The sequence below is a fragment of the Prinia subflava genome, chromosome 19 (assembly GCF_021018805.1).
Source record: "Prinia subflava isolate CZ2003 ecotype Zambia chromosome 19, Cam_Psub_1.2, whole genome shotgun sequence".
Classification (NCBI taxonomy): Eukaryota; Metazoa; Chordata; class Aves; order Passeriformes; family Cisticolidae; genus Prinia; species Prinia subflava.
Window position 1 is genome coordinate 4,281,699 of NC_086265.1, and position 23,596 is coordinate 4,305,294.

The following is a 23,596-nucleotide window of genomic DNA, read 5'->3' on the forward strand; positions in this document are numbered from 1 at the left end:
TCCAGAGCTGAGCCTGAGCAAGGATGGGCTCCATGGGCTGAGTTCAGCTCCCATCACACCCTCCTTGCTGTGGGGTTTGTCTCACGCTGGAGCTGCTGAGCTCAGATCATCTTGGTGTGTGTAAATCCACTGAGTGTTTGTGTCCTGACCCTGTGTTCCCCTGAGGGAGTGACAAATGGATTCTCTTCCTGCATTTGAGCTTTCTGCTCATGCAACCTTCCAACGAGCTCCTGGTACCCATCTCCTTTGGTGTCACCTGTGCAGACCCTTTAGAAGTTGTGTTTGTTCCTAAATGTGTGATTTTTCTAGGAGTTTTTTCTCTTGCTGTGTTGAGTCCCTGAATTTCTTTGCTGTGAACGTTTTTCATGAAGACTGAGAGGGGTTTTTTGTGTGGGAACTTCCTGCTGCCTCCCTGTCCTGCTCTCATCCAGCCCCTGGCATGGGGAACATCCCTGAACTCATTCAAATGCCCCTGGTGGTGCAATGTGAGCCAGCAGTGGGACTGCAGGTGTCAACCCTTGTCACTGACAGATCAAAAAAAGGCTGAGGAACTACTGAAGAGGTGAATTGGGGTCCCAAAATCCCTGGAGTCAAAAGCCTTGTGGCCAAGAGCAGTTTATGGGATTAACCTCTTCTTATTCTTTGTTCTTTATTTATTTCTTACTTATTTTGCCTGACTATTTTCCCATCTCTTTCCTGCATTATCCTGAGGTTGGTCCCATGCACTGGGAGCCACTGTAGCCAATGGGGCTCTGACCAGGGATGGGACCAGTTTTGGGAGTCTCATCCCCTAATATTGAAATATCTTTTTGAAATATCTTACAATATCTAAATCACTTTTCCCTAGAGGCACAGTGGGAGCCTCTGAGCCTTTGATCAGTAGGACTAAAATGATGGTCATGTCATGAAAACCTCTGTCTTATTTCTCATTCCATTTGGGAATTTCCCTGAGTACTGAGCAGTTCTGGGCTTGTCTTCAGCATTTTATTATTGTGTGAGCACAAATTGATGGAGCACAATGTAGAGATGGAGTTCCAACCTTTCCTAGCACTATGGAAGGGTCGGAACTCACCAGAATCTGTGTCAGAAATTCCTATAAAAGCTTTTTCAGACACCCTGAAATAGACAAAATGCCACTGATTGTTTCTGCTTTTCCGCTGAAGCTCAGCATCCTCATTGCCCTGAAAAAGCAATATTTCATTGATCAAGGCATCTAAACACTTGTGGTCCTTAGTGAGACCACATTTCTGTCCCTCTGGTGGCCACGTGGGCCACGGCTGAGGCCATTTGGTGCCGTAGCCAGACGTTCACACAGCTCAGGGTGTGGATTCCTTCCCAACTTTGCCCGAATCCTGAACTTCCTGCAGAATGTACACGGTTGGAATAGCCGTGGAAGTCTTTTAATGTGTCTAACCTAATCTGATTTCAAATTTAATTTTAGATTGGTGATAAGCATATTCCACCTTAAATTCCTGTTCAGTGGTTTAATAGCTTCCTTTTGTGGATGGATTTTGCACATGGAGGCTGAGCAGAGCCCATGGGTGGTGCTGCAGGGGACGGTCCCTTCTCCACAGTGGCTCCTGAGCCATTGGCAGTGGGACGTGACTGGGAGCAAGGGCACTTTGCATCAGTCTTTGATGAGGGGGGAAAAGCATCATTTATCCTTTTTTTTAACTTTTTTCTTTTTTTTTTTTTTACAAATTAATGCTAAAGATTAAACTATGCACAAGATCTTAACTACATGGAAGTTTTAGGAATGAGTATGGCTTTGCTGCTAAGGACGATAAAGAATTGAAAATCCTGATACTGGATACTGAGAGACTAAAAATGTTGTTGTTGTGACTATGTAAGATGGACTTAAATTCTCAGAAATTCATTCTCTCTGGAGAGTAATTCCCAGAAGCCAGGGAAGAAATTGTTTTCCCAAACAATTAATGAAAAGCTTTGAAAATGCAAGGTGGATGTAACCTCAGACCCATGATTGTCACTTCCCTTGTTCAAGGAGTGTTCTGGAGAGCTGGGCAGGGTGACAGGGTGTGACAGCCACCGTGGGGGCTCTGTGGGACAGGGAATTACCCCTCAGAACAGGGATTTGAATGTATCTGGTGTCCTGGCATTAGACTTTTCTGTTGCCCTACACAGAATTGCTGCTTTTCTCTGTTGGATGCCATTTTGGTCTCTGGGAGTTGCTCGATCTGAGCTTAACGAGCACTTACAGCTTTTAATCTATTTGTAGAAGTGCTGCTAATGTTCTTAGATTATCTGAATTCCACACTGTGGTATAATAATCTGTTTTATATTATTTTATTCATGCTTTGGGGTTTTTTTTTTAATGTAAACTGTTCCTTATTGTTGTTGAGAAAGAAAAATTAAAGCTCTATTCTCTATGGTTAATGTATTTTCAAATCAATCAGATCCTGGTGGTTCTTTCTGGCTGCGTGGTGCCTGGGGAGGCAGCAAGCGGGGATACCCTGAGCAGGGAGTGCCCAAAATACTCTGTATTTCCACACTGCTCCCAGATTTCAGAGCCCCCTGTTGCTCGTGGTGAGTGTCCCCTGTGCTGGGGGCTCTGCTGTCACCTGGGCTCCTTTTTGCACCCCCTTGCCCTCATGGTCCTGGTTTATCCCCATCCCCATCCCTTGGCCTGCTCAGTCCAGCTTTGCTGACTCTGTCCCTCTGGGCAGTGACACCTCCTTGGCCCTCCTGGCACTGTCACCTCTGTCCTTTCTCTTGCTGTACCCCCCTGTAATGTGGAGAATTTAAACAGTTGAAGAGGAGGAAATGCACTGGGGAAGGGCTGGGCCAAGTCCCTGGTGCTGCGTGGAATGAACTGCCCCAGACAGAGCAGATGGGGACGTGACAGCCCTGGTGGCATGGTGGCAGCCCTGGTGGCATGGTGGCAGCCCAGAGCTGGGACATGTGGTGGTGGTTTATACCTGTGTGTGATCCTGTGCTGCCAGGTGAGCTGTGCAGGAGGTGAGGGAGTGCATTCTGCTCAAAATGACCTTGGACCTGATCTCGTTCACTCGCCTCAGTATTTCCTGGATCAGTCTCCAGACCTTTACTGGCAATGATAGGATGGTGCCTTTCTTGCAGGGAGCAGGAGGGACAAGTTTTTCATCAAAAACATGAGGAGGACAAGCTGGTTGTGGTCCCTGCCCCTGCTCAGGGCTGCCACTTGTCACCCCTCTGGACCCCACAAGATCCTGGGGTGCTTGTGGGTCTTCCAGCTGTTCCATGGGGGGATGCATGTGTGGGAATAGGGAAAAGGTGCCCCCAACCTCCTTTCTGTGGTGTCAGTCCTGCACTGCAGCTGGAGGAAGCAGGGGTCCTCATCACTCCAGTGCTGTGTTTTAAGCAGCACAGAATTTAACTGCATTTCTAAAAATGGGAATGCAAGGAAGGTTGGATGCTCACTCCAGATTCCTGCCTCTACCTACTTATGAGAAGAGGCTTAATTAAATAAATCCTGGTATTTAATTAATCCTTAATATGTTTGCTTCTTGAGGCATGTTTGCTCTAATGGCCCAGCCCCAGTTTCCAGTGCAGGCTGAGGTTTGCAGGGAGCTCACAGCTCAGAACTTCAAAAGCTGATGAAGACACTCCCCAAACATGCAGAGTTTGCAGAATGTCGGGGTGGGATTCAACCAGCCCTTGCAAATGTGTTAATTACCTGATATTAATTGGCAACCTAACCACCAGAGGCCACATTCCCAAGGTGCCAAAGCAGGAATGCTCTGTGTTCTAGTATGGAGAGACTGGCAAAAAAATCCTGCCGTTCCGATGGAGGAAAGTAAATGATCCTAAAAGTGAATTTCATTAATTTTTAACTTAGGATGCTTTCTCACAAAAGCAGCTATCCTGAGGTTGTGCTTTGAAGGGCATGGAAATTTCCATCAGTTGCCACCTCCATGCAGTGCAGGAGACAGCAGCTGGTGGAGCAGCTCTGGAGAGGCAGCAGCTCTGTCCTGTGCAGGAAGAGAAACCATTCCAACCCCTTGCCAACAAAGGCTCCTCAGGGGATGCTCACCATCACCTGGGGTTGGATTGTGGGAGCTCCTCCAGGGATTGGTGGCAGCCCCGGGACTTTCCATGCCCTGTTTTGATCCTCTGCTCCACGAGCCAAATCCTTTGGCTCCTGGGTGGCCACAGCACATGAACCAGTTTGGCTGTGGCACAGGGCTGGGTGTGATGGGAGCACTGGGGGCTGTGCTGGTGAGCCCAGCTGTGAGTGCTTGTCCTCACACACCCTCCTGCCAGGCTCGGGCACATGAGTACGACCTGGAGTATTTATAGCCCTTGTTAACATGCATGAATGGACACACTGAGTCCTGACACAAACATCTGCCCAGGTGGGTGCTGTCCTGGCAACACCCTGCGCTCCTTCTGCCACCTTAAGGTGCTCCAGCACCTGTTTCAGAGAGGCCTTTTCCAAAGGAAAATGAAGCTGAAAATTCAAAGGCTGATCCACAGCTGTAGCAATCCCCGGGCAAATCCTGGAGAGAGGTGCAGTTTGTACAGGCACCAGCACCTGACTGATGCAGGGTAAGGGGCTGACAGCCTTGGGTTCCTACCCAGCCCAGCAGCATTGGGGGCTGGAGGACTGAACAACAGGGATTTTTCCAGCCTGGGATTGGGAGTCTCAGGGCAACACAGAGTGGTCTGGGATGGAAGGGACCTTAAAGCCCATCTCTGGGACACCTTCCACTATCCCAGGCTGCTCCAAGCCCCATCCAACCTGGCCTTGGACACTTCCAGGGAATTGGCAGTCACAGCTTTTCTGGGCAACCGGTGCCTCAGCACCCTCACAGGGAAGGATTTCTTTCCAAACTCCAATCTAAACCTCCCCTTTGCCAGTTTAAGTTCTCCTTTTGCTTGCTTTGAGTGCAATGACTAAGGTGGAGCAATCCATGCCCTGGCATTTCCAATGGGCTGTGGATGTACCTCACAGCCATGAAAAACAAGCTCAGATCCAGGAGACAACAGCACAGGGATGTGTTAAGCCAGTCCTTAAGCACAAGGAAGTATGGTGCTTTTTCCTGGAGCATTTCTCAGGAAGTGAAAGCATTTCTGCAGGGCTTTGGCAGCCGTGTTGGAATGACATGTGAGTGCTTAGGAGTTATCAGAGAGCTTTGTGATAGTGGAGCACTGAGATTATCTGTGCTGGTTCAGTGGATTTTCTGAGTAGTTTCCAGAAGTTCGGAGAGGTTGCTGGGGAGGAAGATGCTGCCATCACTGCGCACAGCTCGGGGTTCAGTCTCTGGTTTAGTGACTGACCTGGCCCTTGGGTGGATGAGTTTGAGCTTTTTTTAGTTCAGCAAATGGAACACAGATCCTCGGCTTTATCACCGTGACTAAGGACGTGTTGTTGTTGGCTGAGTTACAGGAGTGCGCTGAAATCTGAGTCACTCTTCTGCTTGGGAAAACAAAAGCAGACTCCCAGGAAGTCTGCATCCCTTTGTTCTCCCCACAGCCCCTCAAGTCTGGCCATGTGCTGTTGGCTGATAGCACAGGGATCAGGATGGGGCCACGTCCTCACCCAAACCAGTGCAGGCAAAACCACCAGGGATTATGTAACTGGCAACAATCCCACACCCACTGGTTCTTCCCTCTGTTGCACTGAAACCTCCGTGACGGTGCAATCTAACAACTCCTTCCTACTGGAGAGCATTATACATACAAATTTGACGCTCAGTTATCCTTGTTTTTTAGTCAAGGATTTCTGGGCTATGGCTGCTTTCAGCAGCTGAGGTTTGACAGTCTCTGCCTTCCCAAACCTCTCCATTCTGGAGGAAGAAATACTGTGTGGACACCACAGTGTAATCCCACAGGCTCCGTGCCCCCTTGGAGGGGTGATGCCCTTTCCAGGGCCCGGCAGAGCTCAGCCTTCACAAGGACATTGGACTGTGTGTTTAACAGACTATTCCCTTTAAAACAGGACTCTGCCTCCTGCCTTCCTCCTCCCAGCCCTGTTCCTGGGTAAAACTTGAGGATGGGAGAGGCACCAATGGGGTTTCATTGGGAAGGCAGTGCCAGGGCTGTGCCCTCCCTGTGCTCTGGGCCAGGCACTTGCTCTCCGTGTAGCTCTGCCCTGATTTCCACGGTGGATGAGCAAGAAGAGGTGGGAAAGGAGCTTTTAAGGACAGCTGCTGTGGTGGTGATGGGGAGTGGGAGGATTTCCTGCTTTCCTTTATGCAGAATATATGCAGTGGGCAGTGGAGCACCTTCCTGCAGTGCTCAGTGCCTGAGGTGTGTGGGGAGCTCCTGCCTATTTCCTCCTGGGGTTCATCCTGAGCTGTCACCAAGAGCTGTGGCTTTTGTGGGAGCAGTTACCTGATGGAAGGTTGCAAGGCAGGACACTGAAGTGCTTCCCTGCTGAGGGCCAGAGCATTTCAACGCCACATGGGCTTGGGAAAGGTAGCAGGGGAATACTGGAAGATCAGTGTTCCCCTGACCCAGACAGGCTGTTTTTGCATACACCTCCACCTCGTCACATAACAGGAGCAACTGGCTCAGCAGGAAGAGATGGAGACTGTTCCTGGCTGGAACAAAGGAGGGGATTTTGTCACAGCCGCCGAAGTCAAGCAGGAGTGAGACAGAGCAGGGGCTGGGGGGGTCTGCCTGGGCCCCCCCGGTGTTTGTCCCTGCCCTCAGGTGTGCAGGTGTGTCATGGGCAGTGTCCGTGTGCCTTTTGCAATTAACCCATTTCTCCACTGCAGGGCACTGACAGACTGTGTGAAGGAGCTACATCACCAGAGCAGCCCCACTGGTGGAACATTCACTGATATTCCCTGGTTTATGCCATTCTTAGCTCAGTTCTGAAGAGATCGCAGCCTGGAAGTTAATTGTATGGTGTAGAGGAGAAACAGTGGCATTACTCATCTAAAGAGTGGAACCTTTTGTTTGAAAACTGTGTCTGAAGAATGGAAATTTCATAGATAAGGGACCTGTCATTCTTTTCTGAGTGCAGGCACTCCTTCAGTGTATATTGCTGCTTGTCATCCCTCTCCAGGCTCCAGTGAAGTCATAAAACAGAGGGTCAAAGCTCAGATGTCTGCAAGATGGGTCTGGCAGCGTCTGTTCACTATTGCCATTCACACTGCAGGGTGGAATTACAGCCCTAATTCATATACATGGGGTGAGAGGCCAGGGCTCTGCATTTAACTCTGCCCCTATTTGGGTTCACCTCTGGTCTGCTGAATGTTGATAAATGCAGTGGGAGAAAGATTCACACAGGGTCTCAGGTGGGGACAGAGCACAGGGGAAGAGCCTTTCCAGCAGCCAGGGCTGTGCCACATGCCAGGTCCTGTCCTTGCCCTCTGCTCACTGCAGGACACGCACTGTGGTGTTGAGTGTGTCTAGGGGAGGGAAAAGAGCTGGGAAAAAGGTCTGGAGCACCAGGAGCAGCTGAGGGAGCTGGGAAAGGGGTTCAGCCTGGAGAAAAGGAGGCTCAGGGGCGACCTTCTGGCTCTCCACCACTCCTTGATAGGAGGGGGCAGCCAGGTGGGAGTCGGGCTCTGCTCCCAGAGAACATGGGACAAAACCAGAGGGTATGGCTTCAGGCTGTGCCAGGGGAGGTTTAGATTGGATATTGTGGGAATTTCTTCATGGAAAGGATTGTCAGGCATTGGAACAGGCTGCCTGGGGAGGTCTGGAGTTCTATCCCTGAAGGGATTTAATGGATGTGTCAATGTGGAGCCTGGGGACATGGGTGGCCTGGGTAGTGCTGGGGTTGGACTCGATTGTTTTAGAGGGCTTTTCCAACCCAAATAATTCTATGATTCTAAGGGAGCAGCAGCAGTGGGGTGTCACTAGGGTGGCAATTCTCTTGCCTGGTGCCAGAGCTGGGGTGCAGGGGGTGTCTGTGATGGCCGAGGGCTTCTCATCTCCCCAGTGCAGCACTGCTGGCCCCACAGTTCCCAGCTCTGTGCTGGCCCCACACTACAGCCATTCCCTTTCCCACAGATCCGGGCTGTCCCCAGGGCAAGAAGGGCTGGGAGAGGGTAAGGATCTGGCCCCTGCGACCCCACATGGGTTGGTCCCAGGCCTGGCACTGCCCTGCAGCGTTGCCATCCCGCCAGAGCAGCTCCTGCCCTGGGCCTGCCGCAGCTTGAACCTGCCCGAGTTTCTGTGGCCCTTTTGAAGCTCTCAGGTCTCATCTCCCTGGGCATTCACAAAGGCACCTCCTCACACAGTGGGAAACAAGGCAGCAGCTCCTTGGGAACACGGCTGCTCTCTTGAGGTGTCCATTTGAATGCAGCTCCCAGGGCTATGGAGCCTGTGGGGCCCGGTGTTCTCCGGCTCTGTCACTGTGAGGGTGTTTTTGTGGAGGGAGCTGCCATTAAGCGGCTCCTGAATAACTGATCAGGCACTTTCCTCGTTCCCAATGAGTTGCTGAGAGCTCCATGTGCTGGAGCAGGGGTTCCCAGCCATGGGTGGGCCAAGAACCGCTTCAAAGAGGTGTAAGAGGCAGGAACACCCTCCCTGCAGAGGCACAGATCCAAGCCATGGATTGCCCTCATCTGCGCCAGAGCTGCAGGGAGGGTGCTGGCGGGGAAAGGTGGCTGAGGGGATGGGTTATGGCTTGGCTTAAGGAAAAGCAAAAAGGCAAATGAGTCATGGAATTGGGATCCCTTTGTGTGGTGAAGATAAAAGGGTTGCTAAGGTGGGGAAAACACCTATATTATCCTGATTTGGGAGCAAGGGGGGAAACTGTGGGAAAGCGATCCTAATTTAAATGGGATGTGGGTGGGAACAGAGGAGGCGAGGCAAGCTCCCTATTCCTGCTGCTGTTATAGGGCTGGATGTTTTCGCTGCTGAAACTTTTCCCCTTGCTCCCATCCATTCACCTGCTAGGAGGGAGTTACAGTGACTCTGTAATTGGAGTGGATCACGGAGAGATCCAGTGGCTCCATGGCTCAGGACCCCAGTGCCTGCAACAGAAGGAGATTTGGGCTGGTTAAAGGCAGATGAGTGAGTTCCCCATGGAGGGCAAGGACACAGGACTTTCCTGTGCTGCTTGGTCTTCCCTTTTCCTGCCAAGAGCTGGGTTGAGGATATGGATATGCATCTTCCTTGTGCCATGGTATTACCCTGGCCCGTGGCCAGCCCATCATCCACACTCTCCTTCCTCCTGCTGTGAGTCATGGCCTTGCCTCGGAGCTGACTTTGCCCTCCTTGGCAGGGAACCACACCTTTGGTAATGACAAAAAGCAGTATTTGGAGCTTTGAACTGTGACAGCAGTGGCATTGAGAGGATGCCAGTGGGCAGGTCCCATGACTCCAGTGCCATTCCTGAGGAGGGGACTGAGGAGGAACACTCCCTGGTCTGAGGAGAATTGTTCTCTTTCTGATTCTCTCTGCTCTGAGGCAATGTTCCCTGGACCGGGCTCCACAGCTGTGCTGCCCCGAGGGTGACAGAAGGACTGGCACACGATTTGAGATGTTTGTACAGATTGATGAGATTCTCTCCATCCTTCTCTTCTCCAGACCGACCAGGCCCAGCTCCCGCAGTCTCTCCTCATCACAAAGATGCTCCAGATCCCTCATTATCCTTGTGGCCTCTGCTGGACCCTCTCCAGTAGCTCCCTTTTTCATTTGTCCTTGTCCCGAACTGGACACAATAAGATAATCTTGACACATCCCACATTTTCCAACACTACCCACACACCGCCCCTGTCCTGCGGGACGGGCCGGGCCGGGATTCGAACCCTTGACCCACGAGGAGCAGGTGGAGCGGGGCGGAGCCAATCACGGCCGCTCTGCGCGGGGGAAGCCCCGCCCACGGCCCGCACCGCGCGGTCACCATGGCAACAGCGGCGCTTCCCGCGGGGCCCCGCGGCCGCCGGGGCGAAGGGGCCGGACCGGCACCGGGGCGGGACATTCCCGCCTCCCGCCGCCTTCCCGCCGCCCTCCCGCCGCCTTCCCGCAGCCCCTCGCTCCGGGGAAGCGCCGAGGGACGGCCCCCTGCCCGCCCCGCCTCCGGCCGTGCCCGGCCGCCGCTCTCCGCCGCCGCGGGGGAAAGGCCGCTGCGCGCCCAACTTCACTTCAAGCAACTTCCCCGGTGCGGCGGAGCCGGCGCCCGGTTCTGCGGAGGGAGCAGCCGGTGGTTTGGCTGGGTAAGTGCTGCTGGCGAGCCCAGGGTGAGGGGCGAGGTGGCGGCGGGACAAAGGCGGTCAGTGCTCGCTCACCCTTGGGGCTGGCACGGGAATCCCTTCCCCGCTTCCCCGGGGGTGCTTCGCCCTCCGCGCCGGCTCCGGGGGAGCGGGGACGGGGTGCCGTGCCCTGGGGTGCGCTCGCCGCTCCCGCATGGCCCCTGCCCTGCTGCCGGACCTCCTCGCTGCTTCTTTCTCGCTGCGTCAGAGCCAAGGGCTCGTGTCCTCGTGTGTTGAAAAGAGGGGAAAAGCCCCCCTCCAAAAAACCCCGTCCTGTGGTTCTAATTCAGCTGCTGGAGGTGGGGAGGGGTCGTAGGTGGTTTTTGGTGGATGGTGGTGTTGCTGGTGGCTCTGAGGATTAGAGCGTAATTTTGTAATCCACGAGGGCTGCAATTATCTGTTCCTCGCTGGATTAGGGATGATAATGTGCTTGGAGGTCTTAAATGGACAAATAAAGATGCTCCCCCTTTCTCCCCCTGGTTTACAGCCGGGCGATGGCTCCTTGGGCAGAGCAGGAGCGATTCAGGCGTTCCCAAGAGTGGTATGTGACCCCTCACTGCCTTGGATTTCAGGAAATATATTATCTGCTCGTTACAATTACTCTGAAGTGCCAGTTTAAAGTCATCATGCTGCTTCTTTTTAATTAAAGATGTACGTAGCTTTGTTTGTTGGCATCGTGTAGAATCTCAGGATAGTTTTGGTTGGAAAGGATCTTAACGCTCATCTCATTCCAACCCCCCTGCTAGGGCCATATATTTTTGTTTTGGAAGCACTTGGGTGGACAGATTTGTGTTGTTCTGATGATCTGCAGCTCATTTGTTAATTTTTCCTCCTAACTCCAAATCCGAGCGGTTTTTATGTGCATTGAGAGACGCGGAGTGCCGCTTCTGGGTGGAAATAGCTGGTCCAAAAGATCACGTGGAGGTCAGTTCCCTGAATTTGCACAGAGTTCCGCGCTCGGATTTGGGAGGGAGCAGCGCTGGGATTGTGGGTGAAGTTAATCAGTGAAATCGCAGAATTTCCTGTGTGGTGCTGCACAGAGCTGGGTGGAAAGCTTCGCCTTCCTGAGCCTGCCTGCAGCATTGTTGCCGTTCTTGCCTTTCTCCTGTCTGGAGGTGGGACATTAATCCTGTGGATTCAGGTATTGACTTGACTTCTATTTCTGTGGCGTAATCCGGGTGATTCTGATTTGTGTGCGGGGGAATGGGATTAGGGGAAATCACACTTGGCAGATGGTGGAGCTCTTCTGTGCCATTAAGAGATACTGTAACCTTTGATTATACCTGCAGGTCTGGTAATAGAGCTTTTCTTTGGGGTTTGGTAAAAGAATTTCCTTCCAGATCGAATATTGCTCGTGGTAAATTACTGGGATCACATTAAAGGAGCTGCAACAAACAGAAATTGATGTTTTGTCCAAACTGGTGCTTTGCTCCAGGGTGGTAATTGCAGGCAATTTTCCCTGTCTGCTGAGGGGTAAACTCTGTTTCCAGGGTAACTGGGAAGTTGTTCAGCTGCTTCTGAGGTACTTTTTGCCAGAGCTGAAGGTTGTTGGCATTTTCTTTTCCGTGTCTCTCCTCCACAAACCAGAAGGATTTGCATCTTTCTAACGACCACATGAAAATGGGAGTTTTCTTTGTTTTCCTGTGACGTTTGCAGGGTGTGGTAGGGAAGCAGACAGTTCTGTGGCAGAAATGCTAATAAAGTTGCCTGGCAGCTTAATCTAGGTAAAGACCTTCTCAAAAAAAAAAAAAATCTTTCAAGAATTTATAAACTTTTTCCTCTCTCTCTTTTTTTTTTTTTTTTTTTTTTTTTGGTTAGGATTTTCTTCATAGTGTGCTCTGCCTTTTCCTGTAAAAATTATCAAGGATTTTTGTTAGCAAGTGAAGCTATAAAGCCTTTGTGCCTCCGAGTAGTCAAGGAAGCCGGAATCCTATTTAAATAGATGTTGTAGCCTGTAATTCCCTTTTGATAGGTGTAGAGTTTATTGAAAATGGGTGTGTAAACTTTTCCTCTGTTTCAGACAATGCCCTGAGCTAAATCTAAGCTAAATGTTCCCCTCCCAATGTATAGAAGAGACAGAACCAAGTCACTCCAGAGTGTCACAGTATGGAAAGTCCCTGAAAGGAGGCAAAGTCTAGGACTGTTTCCAACTTGAATACTTTGTCATTTTTTGCTGTCTCATTTTATATGTGGCAGTAAAGGACGTGCACGGCCCCAGCCCCAGGGTTGTGCTCACGCTGCAGTTCTGGAGCTGCTGCTCTTATGGCAGGAGAAAGGGCACAGTACCCATCTGTGCTCCTCCTCACGCGGCTCTGGCCTGACGAGATAACCAGAGATTCGGAAAATTTCCATGCCTCATGATGAAGCAGTTTTTTCCCTCTGCCATACTGAGGCTTTGTGTAGCTGCAGGATTTTTTTTATTAAATTTTAATTCTGTTTTCAGCCATGTGCAGCACCATCACCCTGGGTGTTAATTGAGCCCCTTTGCGTGTGCAGACTCCTCTGGTGGTAGCAATGGGCTTCCCAAATGCCTGATTTTTACCAAAGGGGAAGAAAACCAGTTACAACTTGAAAATAGGCTTTAGTGGAAGCAGGAATTTCAGACTTTGTTTCATAAATTAACCATCCCTTCCTGCCCTGTGTGCTCAAGGTGACATTCAGAGCACATGTGAAAGAAGCAAGTCCTGACCAGCAGGTCCCAGGTGGATGGAGAGCTCAGCTATTCCCTCTCCTGGGATTCTTTGCACAGCTCTGTGATTTCGCTTGGGTGTTGCCCTGGACTCTGCTCCATTCAGCACTCATGTTTCTCTGGCTATTAGATAATTTTGAAACCAGTCCTGTCACCTGCCCTCTCTTTGGCACGTGTTTGGTTACTGCAGAGTGAAAAAGGAGCTCAGTTGCTGTGGTGAGGAATGTGTTGTTCTTTACTCCCTAGTCCTTGTCCTGGAGTTACTCTGTGTTTGATTGTTGCTCATGGAGCTTCCTCCCTTCTGGCAGGTTTTCCAAGTAACATGAGAATCAAATTGATATGATTTGTCTGTCCTTGAGTTTGTAAACAGAGATAAGAAAACTTCCCATAGCCTTAAAAATTCTGGTGTAGTGTTGCTTGTGGGGAGTGCTGTGCAGATCAGGGACAGGACTCAGGATCACGTCAAAGAGGATTTCCCTGAGTGTGTCAGCTAGGGACACCTTACAGTTGTGACTTCCTCTCCTGGCTGCTCATGTGTTTAAAAAATTGTGCTGGTTTCTTATCGGGAAGTTTCATAGAACAAGATATTTCTCTAAGGCATGGTGTGTTTTCTCGAATTGATACTCCACAGAAGTTGATAACTTGGCACTGTTCCCTATCCAGGGGAAGTGTCCTTTGGCAATGCATTGGTCATGCTGACTTGTGTGCTGGGTAGTTAGTGAAAAATTTGACAAGTAAAAGGGTGTGTCTAAGTGCAGATTGGAGTGTTCTGCATGCATTTATATGTAATGTAGCTGTTATTTCCTTATTTTCCATCTGCTTCTTTTACTGGGATGTTTTCTTGCATGAGGTTTGAAGTCTTTCATTTCCTGAGCTGGGTGAATGTCCTGATGCTGTTGATCATAGGGAGGTGTGCAGTGCTGCAGCCTTTCTGCTCACTGATTTTATCAATTTCTTTCTTAGGCTAGGAGCAGCTTGTTCAATTCTCAAGTAGCAGGCAGCATTTGGGGAGGAAAAAACCATTCCAGTGAATCGTTTATGGAGCAGGAGATCCTGCTGTGTGCCGTCGTCTGCTCGGAAAAAAAGCGAGACTGAAATAAATGCTCAATCCTGCAAGCCCAGGCACGAGGCTTGTGGTGATGCTGTGAGCCCAGTCTGTATCACTGGGTTGTGTTTGGTGCACAGGGGTGACTGGAACCTGGGAATGTTGCAATGTTTTTAGGTGTGTTTTTAGTTTTGTAGGAATTGCCCGAAGCATTGTAGGGCAAAAGCCACAGATTTTTTTGCTTTTGCTTCAGAAATCTCTTTAAATAAAGAGTCTCTGGTTGTGGTAGTAGGCTTTGCAGTGTAAACCACTGCGTGGTTGTCTTGAGCTCGAAAACAGAGACTGGAATAATCGAGAGAGCTGTGGAATTCTCTCCACAGCAACCAGTCTTGAATCCTAATCACGGCCCTCGGAGTGACCACAGGCTTGGTAGGTTTAACAGCTTAACTGGAAGACTTCATACTTGATAAACTCGAGTTGCACCTGCCTTAGGCAGTTGGATGTGCAGACTATTCCTAAAAATGTCCAGAATTGGCTGTTGGGTTGCCTGGATATGTGCTTGCAGTGAGATGTGGCTGCTGATTCCAAGGAGATGCTCTTCTTGCTGGGTTAGAAGTGAAGTAGGTTTTCTGTTCTCTTGTTCTTCGTTGAGTCTCATTGAGACTGAAGGACGTACATGAACTTCTGAACTCTCAGGCCATCCTTTTCAAGCTGTGTTCCAGGAACAATTAAAAAATTAACAAGTAACAAAGCCAGGGCAAGTCAATTGCTCTTTTCCTTGAGAGGGCTTTTATAGGTGAAGAAGACTTTCCATATCTTGGGTTCTGTTAACTGGCAGGAAAAACAAATTCTTATGAAAACTTGGATATTGAGTGTTGCCAAAACACACTAAATTTAGTATGGTGACTATTTTATCTATTTGCAACTATTGCTTAAAAAAACACCCTCATGTTTCCCTTTTTTTTTTGTGATTGGTATGACCTGAACATCTGATCACAAAAGGATATTTAAGTCTAGTGGGTGATGATTTTCCTCAGGCTTAAAGAGATCGGACTCTTAAAATTAAGCTGTTTATGGGAGCATACTTTATCTTTATATTCTTTTTTCAAATCAAGGAGATTTATCTTCTTGGTTCCTACTGTCTTTGGTTTGTTTAGGAATATGTAATGCTGGAACATCTGCAAACAAAGAAGCTTTCAAACAGCTTGGGGATATTTTTCAGTGTATCTGTATAAATAGGAGATCATTAATACATATTTTTGCAGTTCCCGAATGCCTTACATTGAGACAATGGGAGCTGAGTTTTCTTTTTATGCTCTGCATCTTTACAAAACATGCTCGAGGAGAGGAAATGAATGTTTTCTGAGGGTTGTGTTATCGTGGTGATGCAGTTTGAGCAGTCCAGGGCACAGAGGGTTATTATCCAAAACACTGCTTGTTTGTGGTTGAGTCATGTCCAATGAGCACATACTTAAACGCTGGGGGTGAGGGGATCTGGGCTCCTCTAAAGCCATTTACAGAGCTGTTCATTAAAAGTTCTTATCAGAATTAAGTGCCAAACCTCCCAGTTTTGGGCTAGAGTAAAGCCTCTGCTTGCCTGAAAGGAGATAGTGTTGGTCTTGCAGCAGTGTGAGAACTGAAAGCTTCTTACTATTGTAGTAATTACGAGCCAGGATGGTCATTAGGCTGGTGTAACGAGCAGGAAAAGATAACAATTTGGTTGCTGAAGGTTTGGTATCTCCCCAGTTTTCACTTGGAGGGAAAGCCGCGTGTGCGCTCCAGCAGCTCCTCCAAAGAGCGATGCCGCAGCATGGGCAGCTTTGGAGTAAGGCTTGTCTTTACACAGTTAGATGGGCTTTAATGTGGGCAGGGAGGAGATCTGAGCCTTGTTTCCAGGTCAAAACACCCCTTTCATTTGGTTGGGGGCTGGGAATTGCCAGGAGCCGAGTGGGCTGTTCACTCCAGCTCCGGGCTTGACCCAGTTCCAGCGCAGAGCTCGGGAAGCGCCTGTGCTCCATACGGGCGATTCCAGCTCTGCTGCAGGGGCAGCACAGGATGCCTTGGAGATGCATGGCAAAGACAGAAGAAAAGGAAGTTAACTGCATCCTGTTGTTTGAATCTAAATTCCGTGGGTTTAGTGTGTTGGGGAGGAGGTGAAGAAGTGATGGTGCTTGACCTGTACTTTGTTAGTTTTTCTTTGATTTTGGTAGTTACATTTTACCCTTCATAGTTTCCAGGGGTAGGAAGCTGCCAGTGTTTTAGTGAAATGCATGAATTTAAGAGGATTTGTGTGAGATTTTAGTGCTGCATCATTGTTGCTATACACAGCATCCTCTTCTGTTTATGTTTTCATAGTGACTATTTTTGTAATCACAGTATTGGTTAAATATGTACTTTCAGTGCCTTTCAACAAGTGATGTTAATAAACGTCAAGTTCTAAAACTGGTTATTCCTGCTGTCGTGAAATGAGGACCATCATTATTTTACAGTGTTGGTGAGACTTTGAAAGGCAGGAACAGGAGCAGAATTTTAAGTTTGTCTTTATTTTGCTCTTTTAATGAGCTCAGCCTTCAGCCCGTGCTAGGCTTGGCTGTCTCAGTGCAGCCGTAGCACCGGCGGCTCCTCGCAGGGAGGGAGTTGTGCCAACATTTAGGAGGGATGTTTATCTGCTGGGAGTATATTCAACCATACAAGGCTTTCGATGGACAAAGCTGCCTCATCCATAACGAGCCCAGCAAAGCCAGGATGTGTTTTAAACAGAGCTGGAATTTCTGGCCACTCTAACTGTTTGATATTTGATGAGAACACTGGGAATTCTTCATTGACCCAAACGAGCACAACAGGCCTTTCTGCTGAAGCTGAGCAGCACGGCTGGCTCGCTCCCTAACTGAGGGACCTTACAGAAATGTCACTGTTATTATTGTTGTCAAACAGTGTCTTACTGTATTGGCACTATTGAATGTCAAATATTAGTGTAATCTGTCATTAGAATGTTTTCAGCAACATGATGGCTGCAGAGTAATCAAAATACCATCCTGTTCCTGCTGTAAACATGAGGCAGAGTGGGGTTTTTTGCCTGTTTGAGCAGCAGGAACAGTTCTGTCCAAGAGAAGCTGTGGCTGCCCCATCCTGGGAAGTGTTCAAGGCCAGGTTGGACAGGGCTTGGAGCAGCCTGGTTTGTGGAAGGTGTCCCTGCCCATGGCAGGGGGTGGAATGAGATGACCTTCTAAAACTTCTGTTCTTCTATAATAGATATATTCATTTATCCAAGTAGTATTAAGTATTTCTAAAACATATGGATGTATCATAATTCTTACAAGTCATCATAATGTTCAGTTAATGTTCTTCACAAAATGAATATTTTAAAAATTAATTAAATCACTGCAGCTCTGTGGCTGCTGTCTGCAAAGGAGATATTAAATGAATCACTGAGATTACAGCAGAGTTTCCAGTACAACTTCAGGTCTTTGTTGCTCTCCTAAGTATGAGTTTTAATCACTATTCCTGTGTGGATTTGTGAGGTGCTGGAGAGGTTTCCATGTGTCTGACCTGCTCTCACTTGACAGGGCAGTGATGTTTCCTTGCCTCCTTCCTGCAGTGGGTGAATCACAGCGCCCATCGGAAACGCTCATCAATAATTTCAGGTCAGCATTTCAAGAAGGTCGGGGTGGCTGCTTTCTGCCTCGTGAGCATTATGCTAATTCAGTTGTTAAACATATTGGAATTGTGCTTCCTTTTGCTTCTGCAGTGCTTGCAGATTCCATGGGAGCCTTTTCCCTGTGCTCAGAGCACAGAGGGTTAGTTTTGGGCAGGGAGAGATTTTCTTGTAGCCTGTGTTGCAGTCACACACAGGAAATGTGTCTGTAGAGCTCAGTGTGAATCTGTCCTTCCTGTGAAATATTTGCTTCAGTAGTGTCACTGTCATGTTGGTGCTCATGCATGAGGAGGAGATTGAAGGAGATGATGGAGAGGCTGAAGCTTTAAGATGAAATACATATTTTTCCCTCCCAAAGGCACTTTAGTGAAGCACCTGTGTAACTTAGGCCTCAGTACTGACATCTCTAATGAAAAATATTGAGCCTGTTCTCTCTTATTTGATCTTAAATTCTGGGAATCTATTTTAGTATTGCTTCCACACCAGCACTTGTAGAATCTTCAGAGATTATTTGTGCTGTGTGTGATATATGTGTTAAGTAATGATCACACAGAGCATTGTCTTTGTTGATACTGGACTGTTGCACACAATGTAGAAAGCAATTAATCTGGAATCCAGGTTTTTTGTACTGTAGATTTATGGCTGGCTAAGATGGTGTTTTCACAAGCTTGGCTCTGTAGGGAGCAGGTTCATATATTTTTCACATTGCCTCCAAAATTCTTGTTTCAGTTCCATTGAGTTTATTTTATTTTTAATTTAACAGCTTTTATGCCAGATTTGCACCCTTCAAAAATGCTGAAAATGGTTACTTTAAAGTTAAAACCTTTTTCATCTTTGTTCACCTTGACTATAGAAGTGGTTGTGCTCTCTTCTCTGTCATGTCTTGTCTAATAATCCTGGAAAGCTGGACTTGAACTGAGCTCCCAGAGCCTGGGGTTGGAGCTGCTCACAGAGAGAGTCAGCAGTCTGCAAACAGTGCCCCTGGCTGATCCGATGGTTCTGCTCCCACTCACATCTGGACAGAAGGCTGGAGTGAAAAACTTGTTAAGGCATGAGTGTATATTTTAAAATATATAATTAACAGAAGGTTGTTTATAACTGTTTAACCAACGTGCAAGACAGTGTTTGTAGTAGGTTGGACTGGCTTTTATTAGACTTCAGAATCTGTGGCGTTTATCGCTTTGCTGCAGAGCAAACAGGCCACACACTGCCTGAGCACTGGGCAGGTTTGGTCAGGCAGAGCTCTTCCATCCTGCCTGTCTGCTTTTTGTTAATCTTGATTTTTGAACACTTTGGTTCTTGAACCTGATGACTTTGGGGAGGAGAACTCATCAGGCTGACCGGGGCAGTTCCTGGGCAGAGTTTGTGTCTGGTAGTTCACATGGACCTTTTGTCCGTGGTTTGCTGGTTGATTCATATGTGGTGAAACAAAATTAAAAAGTTGCCCAATCTTCTTCACTGAGCAAGTGTCTCCTGTTGGCTCATCAAGTCTCAAAGCTGCAGATTATTAGAAAATGAAAAAAAATCACATTTTGTGCCTAAGTCACTTCTGAAGCATCCTGCACCATCTGCTGTCTCATGAGAGATGTTGAGATGTGTGGATCTTTAATTTCCTTTCCAACTTTGCCACTTCACTTTCAGTTGCTTGGATTGGCATGGCTCAGGTGGGATTCCTCCTGCAGAAATTCTGGATGCAGTGCCAGTTACCTGTTTTTATGACAACTTTATGCCACCCTTTGAACTTGCAGATCTGTAACAAAAAGGCCAGCGAGGGAGTTGGCTCAGCAGATTTCTCAGTAGCCGCAAGACTTGCTGTGCCTCTTGAGGCTGATGAATGTCTCGTGCCTTCCAGAGGCCTCCAGTGGTGTTAACAGTGATCACAGTGGTATCAGTGGGTCATGCTTCACTATGGGGCTGTGTGGGAACAGGCATGAACAGAGGTGGGAGCTCGAAGAACTCTGCGTATCCTGCTCTTCTTTTGAGTCAGAGTTCAGTCCAAGGAGCCTTCTTTGTAATAACTTTGGAAAGGTGTTTCTAAATTCACTGTGAGATCATTCTCAGGTTACTAAATCCCTTCCTTGGATATGCCCTGAGAAACTGGGATCGGGTGCCAGGGCTGCTGTAATTGTGGTGTGAGTGTGGCTGGGTGGAGGTGATTTGAGGGAAGCTTCACGGTCTGGCTGCTCTTAGGCAAGTGAGTGCTCGTGCTGAGATGCTCAGGTCTGGATGAACTGGTGAGAACAAACCTGTGATCTTTCACTCCTCCTAATTTTTGTGAGCTGCAAAATATGCCTGTGTCATCTATTTATTATTACCTTGCCTTAAAATGTAGATGATCTCTACATTGGAGCATGAGTTTCAAGTGCATTCATGTTACTCTTCTATCTTCATTTTGATGTGTTAAAATGCCTCTCCGCTCTTTGTGCTTAAAACTTCTCAGAAAGTTAAAAAGCCCCCAGGGTTCACTTATGGTTCAAAATGCCCTTCTGTGCCAAAGCTGTGAGTGTGGTTTGAGCAGCCCCTGGGGTTCCCTGGGCTTCCCAGTCCATGTGCTGGATGTGGGGATGTTCCACACCAGTGCTTGTGCACATCCAGGCACTCCCAGTGCCACCGTTTGGATTTCAGAGCTGGTTCTTCCCACTTCAGCTATTTCTTTTTCTTTCACCCCCCTCAATAAATACGTTCATGTTTTTAGTGGTTGAACTGTTGTCTTTCAATTAATAGGCATTTTCTCCCTTTCTGTGCTTTCTCAAGCATGTAGGGAGGTGGAGGGGATTGTTTAGTACTCACAAAGCTTCTAGGTAGTGTACGTGTTATCAATAATTCATTTTGATTTTGGCCTTGATTTTGCTGAATAATGTTGTGTTTCTGAAGAACAAGGCAGTGTACAATGCATGTGCAGGCTTGTTGCTGTCAGAGTTCTTGGCTTAAACATCCTTTTGTTCAGAAAGGGGGCAAAATGCAGCATCCCTGCTCTGGCTGCTCACAGTCACACACAACCCCTCTGTGCTCTGTTCCATTCGTGGGGCTTTGGGGGATGAGGAAGCTCCTTTGTGGATTGCTGATAACAATGCCCTGCTCACAGGCAACCAAAGGAACACTTGTACAAGCTGGCAGTACCCAGCCAGTGGTTCTGAGGTGGGCATTTGTATTCATGTGGAGAGAAAACCTATTTCCTGCATATGTGAGGAGCCAGATGTGCCCACTGAAGGAAAAAGAGGAGCCTTATCATCAAGGCAGCAGCAGTAGCTCCTCTGGCACAACGTCAGACATTGTTGACAGAGCAGGTTTGCTCTGGGTGTGCAGCTCAGGGCAGTTTATTGATGGCTGGCAGGAGGCAGCACCCTGCTGCAGCACCGTATCCTACCTGACTTAGTGCCAGGTTCAGTACACAAGGAAAAGATCAAAGAGCTGTTGGAACACTGGGAACAACCTGAGAGGCAAAAAGATTCATGTTTCAGTGTCTCAGTGGGTTGCGGAGCAGAGGGTGACATAAGGGATTTTGGCCCAGGGAATGATAAATGCCATCAAGTATTTGACTTTTATAACCATATTTTATTTGACTCAGAATAGATCCACACATCTCCCCTTAGTGCAATGCTTTTTTCGCTATTTTTGAGATGGGATTGGAAATAAGAGTCATGTCCATTTGATCTGAATGAGTTCTGATGGCTTCATCAGGATCCTGAAAGGCATAACTAGAGTAAAATTAATCCAGTTTAATACTGTTAATAATTTTCTTTTCAAAGTTGGGTCATCTTTTCTGTGAAGCTCTTGAGTTGCTGCTGTAGAGCTGGGGGTGGAGGTGCTGCCTGGGAGATGGAGTTGTGTTGTCTGTTAATGCCAGCCCTGCCAGTCTTTTGTCACAGTGCTTCTCTCCTGCTGCAGTACCAGGGAGATCTCCTTATCTCCACCTCGGTGCCACCACGCTGCAGCTTTGCAGGCTTCATCTTCAGGACAGAGGTTGCTATGACTCAGAGGAGCAGACTTTGAAATTGTTCGTTTGTACATGGAACAGAATCCTCTGTTCCTGGGAACCACCTGGTCCAACCCCCTGTTTATCAGTGTCTTTCTCCCATGAAGCTGCAGTTCATTTCTACAGCAGTGCCTGGTACGAGTATTTTGGGCTCGAGTGTATTTGCTTGTTGACTGAACTCGATTACATGCTTGTGCTCTGACTAATCAAATATCTGAAAGGTGGAATGATGGGCTGAATGGAGAAATTGCTGCAACACAGTATTGGCTCTCTGTTTTGACAGAAAATATGTCGTTAGCAGCCAAATGGAAAGCTGTTGAACACAGAGCTTTTTGCATATGATTTTTTAAGATCACAAGTGGAAAAACAGCCATCAGAGGAGGCTTTTGATGGCAGAGCTGTGAGAGCTGAAGCAGTACATAAATATTTGTATTGAGAATGTGCAGTGACAGTTTTCCCCAGATCATCCAGAGAGGTTGTGGAGTCTCCCTCAGTGGAGTTATTCCAGAACTGTGCCATGTGCTCTGGGATGACCCTGCTTGAGCAGGAAGATGGGACCAGGTGACCTCTGTGGTCCCTTCCAGCCTGAGCCAGTCTGTGATCGTGCAATTTCCTTTTGTCCAGGTGAAAGCTCAGGAGCAGCGTAATCTATTGCAGCATCTCTGCTCTGGGTGTTTTATCAGTAGGTGCCACGTGCTCTTTGTGAATGAGTCTTTGCAGCTTCCAAATGTGTCTGTCAGGAAAAGTACAGGTATAAAAATAATGCACTGTAAACCCGCTTTCTTGTTTTTGCAGAAGCAAAGGAATGTTAATTCTTAGCCCTTGGGTACACATTAGTCACCATAGCTATGTATACACACATACAACTTTTAATGTCATGATTTTGGTCTTCTATCCCACCATTCTCTTTCCTCTGTCCTCCAGTTTTATGGGTTCAGATTTTCTCCAGATGGTTAAACTGTTGAAGTCATCTCTCAGTGTGTTTGAGGTCCTGCTCCAAGGCCAGTAGCATCGAGTTTTCTGAAAGTCTGGATGAAACCACTTTTTTTTCTCTCCATATAGCAATACCTTAATTAATTTCTCAGCACTCAGATGAATGTATAAAGGCTCAGTATTTATAAACTCGTCCTGGTGACCCCACGTCAATCACAGGACAGCTGGAGCTGGTTGTACTTTCTGAAGGTGGTTTACTGTGCCAGGCCACAAATGCATTTTCCAGCGCTGGAAATCCTGTTAGAATTTGAGGAGGCAGATCAGAGGATTAGGGGCTTTGTCCTTCTGACACAAAAGCACCTGCTGTGCATGAAGGCGAGCAGGAAATATCTTCTCACCTCGTGCTATTTCTGTGTTACAGTGACCTTCAGACGCTGGGTTTGTGTGAAAAGATCCTCCCCTGATTCCTGCCTGGGGGCACAGGGCCATGGGTCAGCTTTATTTCTGAAGGCTTCAAAGTGCTGTGGAGGCACTTGCCTATTTTTGTAACAAGTAGGTGGATTTTTTCAATAAACCCAAGCCCACGGATCTGCTTCACTCATCCTTTGACTTGAATTCCTCAGCAGGTCAGCCAAGCTCTGTCTCCCACGGGAGTGCTGCACCTCCTGAGCTTCACATGAGCTTTGGTGTCCCCACACTGCCTGCCAGGCTTAGCAAGGTGCTGCACTGCAGGGCTTTTTTAACTGCACCTTGTTCATCAGGGAGTTCCAATGTCAGTGTCCAAGTAGCTTCCATCATTGTTATGGGAGGAAACTGTTCCAATTTTATTATTGGTGCTTTTAAAGCATTTGCAGCAGCTGGTGGCTCTGAAGGCAGCGAATGAAACAAAATCCAGTGGTGATATCCATGTCCTGTCAGCTCTGAGATCAGACAGTTGTCCTTCGTCTTCTCTAGTTGCCAAGAGGATGAGAAATATGCACAGTTACAGTAAATATTTCCAGGTGTGGGTGGTCTCTAAGCTGCTTTTACTGCTGAAACATGGTACCGAGCGTGGTATTGTGTAGGGGAGTATCAAATGGAAGAATGCCAAAGTTGTTTTTCAATCCCATATTTCTGTCTGTGCTGCAGCTGGCTCATCCATCTC

At 48.0% G+C, this 23,596-nt stretch overlaps 1 protein-coding gene across 2 annotated transcripts in view; it reads left to right on the forward strand.

Moving 5' to 3' along the window:
- Nucleotides 1-9,880: 9,880 nt before the first annotated feature.
- Nucleotides 9,881-23,596, forward strand: part of KIAA1671 (KIAA1671 ortholog) — a 64,634-nt gene continuing 50,918 nt past the window's right edge. The window contains exon 1 of one of the 2 annotated variants that reach the window (XM_063416362.1): nt 9,881-10,118. The gene's annotated coding sequence lies outside the window, so the exon portion shown is untranslated. The remainder of the gene's footprint in view (nt 10,119-23,596) is intronic. The other variant, XM_063416363.1, reaches the window with a different exon arrangement.